The sequence below is a fragment of the Protomyctophum bolini genome (genome assembly GCF_963924005.1).
Source record: "Protomyctophum bolini genome assembly, chromosome: 8".
NCBI lineage: Eukaryota > Metazoa > Chordata > Actinopteri > Myctophiformes > Myctophidae > Protomyctophum > Protomyctophum bolini.
The window spans coordinates 1,142,504-1,150,665 of record NC_137869.1 but is presented as its reverse complement, the minus strand read 5'-3'; the positions used below and the strand labels follow the sequence as shown (position 1 = coordinate 1,150,665).

Here is an 8,162-nt window from a genome sequence, read left to right as displayed (position 1 = left end):
ACGAGGCTAACTTTTTTTTCAAAATTTCAAAAAACATGGGCTATAATCCATCGTTTTTGTCATTTCGTCATTTTTTTCAAATCTTCAAAAATGATGAAAAACTGCGCGCTATAGTATGCCGTACGATATGGGCTATAGCCCACGGTCCAAAATGATGTAAAACGAGGCTAACTTTTTTTTCCAAAATTTCAAAAAACATGGGCTATAACCCATCGTTTTTGTCATTTCGTCATTTTTTTCAAATCCTCAAAAATGATGAAAAACGGCGCGCTATAGTATGCCGTACGATATGGGCTATAGCCCACGGTCCAAAATGATGTGAAACGAGGCTAACTTTTTTTTTCAAAATTTCAAAAAACATGGGCTATAACCCATCGTTTTTGTCATTTCGTCATTTTTTTCAAATCTTCAAAAATGATGAAAAACTGCGCGCTATAGTATGCCGTACGATATGGGCTATAGCCCACGGTCCAAAATGATGTGAAACGAGGCTAACTTTTTTTTCAAAATTTCAAAAAACATGGGCTATAACCCATCGTTTTTGTCATTTCGTCATTTTTTTCAAATCCTCAAAAATGATGAAAAACGGCGCGCTATAGTATGCCGTACGATATGGGCTGTAGCCCACGGTCCAAAATGATGTGAAACGAGGCTAACTTTTTTTTTCAAAATTTCAAAAAACATGGTATAACCCATCGTTTTTGTCATGTCGTCATTTTTTTCAAATCTTCAAAAATGATGAAAAACTGCGTGCTATAGTATGCCGTACGATATGGGCTATAGCCAACGGTCCAAAATGATGTGAAACGAGGCTAACTTTTTTTTCAAAATTTCAAAAAACATGGGCTATAATCCATCGTTTTTGTCATTTCGTCATTTTTTTCAAATCTTCAAAAATGATGAAAAACTGCGCGCTATAGTATGCCGTACGATATGGGCTATAGCCCACGGTCCAAAATGATGTAAAACGAGGCTAACTTTTTTTTCCAAAATTTCAAAAAACATGGGCTATAACCCATCGTTTTTGTCATTTCGTCATTTTTTTCAAATCCTCAAAAATGATGAAAAACGGCGCGCTATAGTATGCCGTACGATATGGGCTATAGCCCACGGTCCAAAATGATGTGAAACGAGGCTAACTTTTTTTTCAAAATTTCAAAAAACATGGGCTATAACCCATCGTTTTTGTCATTTCGTCATTTTTTTCAAATCCTCAAAAATGATGAAAAACGGCGCGCTATAGTATGCCGTACGATATGGGCTGTAGCCCACGGTCCAAAATGATGTGAAACGAGGCTAACTTTTTTTTTCAAAATTTCAAAAAACATGGGCTATAACCCATCGTTTTTGTCATTTCGTCATTTTTTTCAAATCTTCAAAAATGATGAAAAACTGCGTGCTATAGTATGCCGTACGATATGGGCTATAGCCCACGGTCCAAAATGATGTGAAACGAGGCTAACTTTTTTTTCAAAATTTCAAAAAACATGGGCTATAATCCATCGTTTTTGTCATTTCGTCATTTTTTTCAAATCTTCAAAAATGATGAAAAACTGCGCGCTATAGTATGCCGTACGATATGGGCTATAGCCCACGGTCCAAAATGATGTGAAACGAGGCTAACTTTTTTTTCAAAAATTTCAAAAAACATGGGCTATAACCCATCGTTTTTGTCATTTCGTCATTTTTTTCAAATCCTCAAAAATGATGAAAAACGGCGCGCTATAGTATGCCGTACGATATGGGCTATAGCCCACGGACCAAAATGATGTGAAACGAGGCTAACTTTTTTTTCAAAATTTCAAAAAACATGGGCTATAACCCATCGTTTTTGTCATTTCGTCATTTTTTTCAAATCTTCAAAAATGATGAAAAACTGCGCGCTATAGTATGCCGTACGATATGGGCTATAGCCCACGGTCCAAAATGATGTGAAACGAGGATAACTTTTTTTTTCAAATTTTCAAAAAACATGGGCTATAACCCATCGTTTTTGTCATTTCGTCTTTTTTTTCAAATCCTCAAAAATGATGAAAAACGGCGCGCTATAGTATGCCGTACGATATGGGCTATAGCCCACGGACCAAAATGATGTGAAACGAGGCTAACTTTTTTTTTCAAAATTTCAAAAAACATGGGCTATAACCCATCGTTTTTGTCATTTCGTCATTTTTTTTCAAATCTTCAAAAATGATGAAAAACTGCGCGCTATAGTATGCCGTACGATATGGGCTTTAGCCCACGGTCCAAAATGATGTGAAACGAGGCTAACTTTTTTTTCAAAATTTCAAAAAACATGGGCTATAACCCATCGTTTTTGTCATTTCGTCATTTTTTTCAAATCCTCATAAATGATGAAAAACGGCGCGCTATAGTATGCCGTACGATATGGGCTATATAGCCCACGGTCCAAAATTATGTGAAACGAGGCTAACTTTTTTTTTCAAAATTTCAAAAAACATGGGCTATAACCCATCGTTTTTGTCATTTCGTCATTTTTTTCAAATCTTCAAAAATGATGAAAAACTGCGCGCTATAGTATGCCGTACGATATGGGCTATAGCCCACGGTCCAAAATGATGTGAAACGAGGCTAACTTTTTTTTCAAAATTTCAAAAAACATGGGCTATAACCCATCGTTTTTGTCAATTCGTCATTTTTTTCAAATCTTCAAAAATGATGAAAAACTGCGCGCTATAGTATGCCGTACGATATGGGCTATAGCCCACGGTCCAAAATGATGAGAAACGAGGCTAACTTTTTTTTTCAAAATTTCAAAAAACATGGGCTATAACCCATCGTTTTTGTCATTTCGTCATTTTTTTCAAATCCTCAAAAATGATGAAAAACGGCGCGCTATAGTATGCCGTACGATATGGGCTATAGCCCACGGTCCAAAATGATGTGAAACGAGGATAACTTTTTTTTTTCAAAATTTCAAAAAACATGGGCTATAACCCATCGTTTTTGTCATTTCGTCATTTTTTTCAAATCTTCAAAAATGATGAAAAACGGCGCGCTATAGTATGCCGTACGATATGGGCTATAGCCCACGGTCCAAAATGATGTGAAACGAGGCTAACTTTTTTTTTCAAAATTTCAAAAAACATGGGCTATAACCCATCGTTTTTGTCATTTCGTCATTTTTTTCAAATCTTCAAAAATGATGAAAAACTGCACGCTATAGTATGCCGTACGATATGGGCTATAGCCCACGGTCCAAAATGATGTGAAACGAGGATAACTTTTTTTTTCAAAATTTCAAAAAACATGGGCTATAACCCATCGTTTTTGTCATTTCGTCATTTTTTTCAAATCTTCAAAAATGATGAAAAACGGCGCGCTATAGTATGCCGTACGATATGGGCTATAGCGCACGGTCCAAAATGATGTGAAACGAGGCTAACTTTTTTTTTCAAAATTTCAAAAAACATGGGCTATAACCCATCGTTTTTGTCATTTTGTCATTTTTTTCAAATCCTCAAAAATGATGAAAAACGGCGCGCTATAGTATGCCGTACGATATGGGCTATAGCTCACGGTCCAAAATGATGTGAAACGAGGATAACTTTTTTTTTCAAAATTTCAAAAAACATGGGCTATAACCCATCGTTTTTGTCATTTCGTCATTTTTTTCAAATCTTCAAAAATGATGAAAAACGGCGCGCTATAGTATGCCGTACGATATGGGCTATAGCCCACGGTCCAAAATGATGTGAAACGAGGCTAACTTTTTTTTTCAAAATTTCAAAAAACATGGGCTATAACCCATCGTTTTTGTCATTTCGTCATTTTTTTCAAATCTTCAAAAATGATGAAAAACTGCGCGCTATAGTATGCCGTACGATATGGGCTATAGCCCACGGTCCAAAATGATGTGAAACGAGGATAACTTTTTTTTTCAAAATTTCAAAAAACATGGGCTATAACCCATCGTTTTTGTCATTTCGTCATTTTTTTCAAATCTTCAAAAATGATGAAAAACGGCGCGCTATAGTATGCCGTACGATATGGGCTATAGCGCACAGTCCAAAATGATGAGAAACGAGGCTAACTTTTTTTTTCAAAATTTCAAAAAACATGGGCTATAACCCATCGTTTTTGTCATTTCGTCATTTTTTTCAAATCCTCAAAAATGATGAAAAACGGCGCGCTATAGTATGCCGTACGATATGGGCTATAGCCCACGGTCCAAAATGATGTGAAACGAGGCTAACTTTTTTTTTCAAAATTTCAAAAAACATGGGCTATAACCCATCGTTTTTGTCATTTTGTCATTTTTTCAAATCCTCAAAAATTATGAAAAACGGCGCGCTATAGTATGCCGTACGATATGGGCTATAGCCCACGGTCCAAAATGATGTGAAACGAGGCTAACTTTCTTTTTCAAAATTTCAAAAAACATGGGCTATAACCCATTGTTTTTGTCATTTCGTCATTTTTTTCAAATCTTCAAAAATGATGAAAAACTGCGCGCTATATTATGCCGTACGATATGGGCTATAGCCCACGGTCCAAAATGATGTGAAACGAGGATAACTTTTTTTTTCAAAATTTCAAAAAACATGGGCTATAACCCATCGTTTTTGTCATTTCGTCATTTTTTTCAAATCTTCAAAAATGATGAAAAACTGCGCGCTATAGTATGCCGTACGATATGGGCTATAGCGCACAGTCCAAAATGATGTGAAACGAGGCTAACTTTTTTTTTCAAAATTTCAAAAAACATGGGCTATAACCCATCGTTTTTGTCATTTTGTCATTTTTTCAAATCCTCAAAAATGATGAAAAACGGCGCGCTATAGTATGCCGTACGATATGGGCTATTCTCCTCTTGCACAATGTAGTAGACGGGACTTCCTGGTTCTGTATCCCCCGTCTCTTCACTTCCGGCCCATCCACAGTGCATTGATTTCGCTGCATTTCTACGGACAATATTATTATTTTCTCGTCACTGGTAAATTCTGTAAGTACGTTTAAAATTTACTTTTATTTGTATGGTTCATTAATATACCTTTCGTTTTTATCGGAATTGTTTTATCGTGTGTTTATTTCCAAAAATGTGTTCATTCGAAATGATGTGGATTGCTACTAGGCGGTAGGCGGCGAATATGGCTGTGCACACTGCTACTGTAGATTCTAAGGTAAACCTTTTATTATGCTACAATCTGTTTAATAAGCTAACGTTTGTTAAGTGTTTTTTATCAGTGGTGTCTTTTAAGCTTTTGGGGCTTTATTTAATGTATAAATAAATATACATCAAAATAAACGTTTACTGTTAGAGCAAGGACCCGTTTGGGGAAGCACCCTATGATGGTTTAATTTGTTTGTGCATACTGCATATACAGCATATCATCATGAGACATCATCACGTTTGTTAGACCTAGACTCGTTTGATAATGACAAAGAACACGTTAGCAACATTAGCATCATCATCATGACATTTAGCATCACAGATTAGCTCCGTCTGAAGCCAATCTCTCATATAGCCATTAATAAATGGTTTGCATAATTACAGTACATTCAAGCACAACTCAATACAACTGTTAACTGTGAATTCAATCAATTCATCATAATGATAAATTGTGTTTGTGATGTTTTATAATGTTATGCCAAATATGTTCAGTATGTCTGCTTTTTCCACCACTGCCTGCATCTGATCACAGATAAATGTATTTATCTGTACAAACACTGTACTTTATTATTATTTTTTCATATTATAAGGCCTACATACTCTTATTATTGCATGACAAAAAGTGAAATTGGGCTATCTACATGCTCACAAGTCACAATGCAATGTGGTCTTGTAGATCTTTTTTTTATTATTCAAATATTAATAACCCTGTTTCTGTGTGTAGGGACCCACAACCAGGTAGCCTTCATGATCATCTGACAAATACAGGAGGACAGTGTTGGCAGGTATGTTTTTTTATTCATTATTATTGTATCATATATGGAAGCTTTCTGTGTTCTGTTTGTTTATCTGTCTGCATGCATACTCCTGCTATACAAGTGTATGAAGATCTAAGTCAAGATGTAAAATTATAGGATGGACCTGTACTGATCAATTTGGTTCCATTTGTATGCTGGAAGTTGGATACATACTTGTAAATCAAACCTTTCACACATGAATGCAATATTTTGAAAATCTATTATTTTTCTAGGAATGGCAGTGGCTCCTTTGAAGTCATCCCTTTTGATGTTGACAAGCCACCTTGCCCTCAGTTCAGCATTAGCTGGGATGGCATGGAAACTGAGCGAACAGACTGAAGCTGATGTAGAGCAAAGAGGGACTGAGCAAAACTCTGCAGAACCACACGCCCTCTTCATATACTTTACAGTGCCTTTCTTCATCCTGGAGCAAAAAACGAGGCGCATATAGACAATTAGATTTTATAAAGAATCAGTCTTTTGTGAGAAACACAGACACAAAAATGCTGCATTCTTTAGGTACAGTGTCTTGACCAATACACATATGAGTACATAGAAGCACGGCAGGAATTCATTAAGATGTGTGTTTGGGAGAGGAGAGCGAGACCAGTGGATAACTGCACCGATCAGACAGATGTGGTATGATACAATAATACAAATGAATAAAAAAAACATACCTGCCAACACTGTCCTCCTGTATTTGTCAGATGATCATGAAGGCTACCTGGTTGTGGGTCCCTACACACAGAAACAGGGTTATTAATATTTGAATAATAAAAAAAAGATCTACAAGACCACATTGCATTGTGACTTGTGAGCATGTAGATAGCCCAATTTCACTTTTTGTCATGCAATAATAAGAGTATGTAGGCCTTATAATATGAAAAAATAATAATAAAGTACAGTGTTTGTACAGATAAATACATTTATCTGTGATCAGATGCAGGCAGTGGTGGAAAAAGCAGACATACTGAACATATTTGGCATAACATTATAAAACATCACAAACACAATTTATCATTATGATGAATTGATTGAATTCACAGTTAACAGTTGTATTGAGTTGTGCTTGAATGTACTGTAATTATGCAAACCATTTATTAATGGCTATATGAGAGATTGGCTTCAGACGGAGCTAATCTGTGATGCTAAATGTCATGATGATGATGCTAATGTTGCTAACGTGTTCTTTGTCATTATCAAACGAGTCTAGGTCTAACAAACGTGATGATGTCTCATGATGATATGCTGTATATGCAGTATGCACAAACAAATTAAACCATCATAGGGTGCTTCCCCAAACGGGTCCTTGCTCTAACAGTAAACGTTTATTTTGATGTATATTTATTTATACATTAAATAAAGCCCCAAAAGCTTAAAAGACACCACTGATAAAAACACTTAACAAACGTTAGCTTATTAAACAGATTGTAGCATAATAAAAGGTTTACCTTAGAATCTACAGTAGCAGTGTGCACAGCCATATTCGCCATCTACCGCCTAGTAGCAATCCACATCATTTCGAATGAACACATTTTTGGAAATAAACACACGATAAAACAATTCCGATAAAAACGAAAGGTATATTAATGAACCATACAAATAAAAGTAAATTTTAAACGTACTTACAGAATTTACCAGTGACGAGAAAATAATAATATTGTCCGTAGAAATGCAGCGAAATCAATGCACTGTGGATGGGCCGGAAGTGAAGAGACGGGGGATACAGAACCAGGAAGTCCCGTCTACTACATTGTGCAAGAGGAGAATAGCGCACAGTCCAAAATGATGAGAAACGAGGCTAACTTTTTTTTTCAAAATTTCAAAAAACATGGGCTATAACCCATCGTTTTTGTCATTTCGTCATTTTTTTCAAATCCTCAAAAATGATGAAAAACGGCGCGCTATAGTATGCCGTACGATATGGGCTATAGCCCACGGTCCAAAATGATGTGAAACGAGGCTAACTTTTTTTTTCAAAATTTCAAAAAACATGGGCTATAACCCATCGTTTTTGTCATTTCGTCATTTTTTCAAATCCTCAAAAATTATGAAAAACGGCGCGCTATAGTATGCCGTACGATATGGGCTATAGCCCACGGTCCAAAATGATGTGAAACGAGGCTAACTTTTTTTTTCAAAATTTCAAAAAACATGGGCTATAACCCATCGTTTTTGTCATTTCGTCATTTTTTTCAAATCTTCAAAAATGATGAAAAACGGCGCGCTAT

General features: G+C 35.9%; 1 long non-coding RNA gene across 1 annotated transcript; it reads right to left on the bottom strand.

Moving 5' to 3' along the window:
- Positions 1 to 5,654: 5,654 nt before the first annotated feature.
- LOC308319756 lies at positions 5,655 to 7,635 on the bottom strand. The gene is made up of 3 exons (XR_013964485.1): positions 7,561 to 7,635; positions 6,609 to 6,669; positions 5,655 to 6,355 (listed from the first exon to the last, which is right to left on the bottom strand). It is a non-coding gene; the product is annotated as an uncharacterized lncRNA (long non-coding RNA).
- Positions 7,636 to 8,162: the final 527 nt, after the last annotated feature.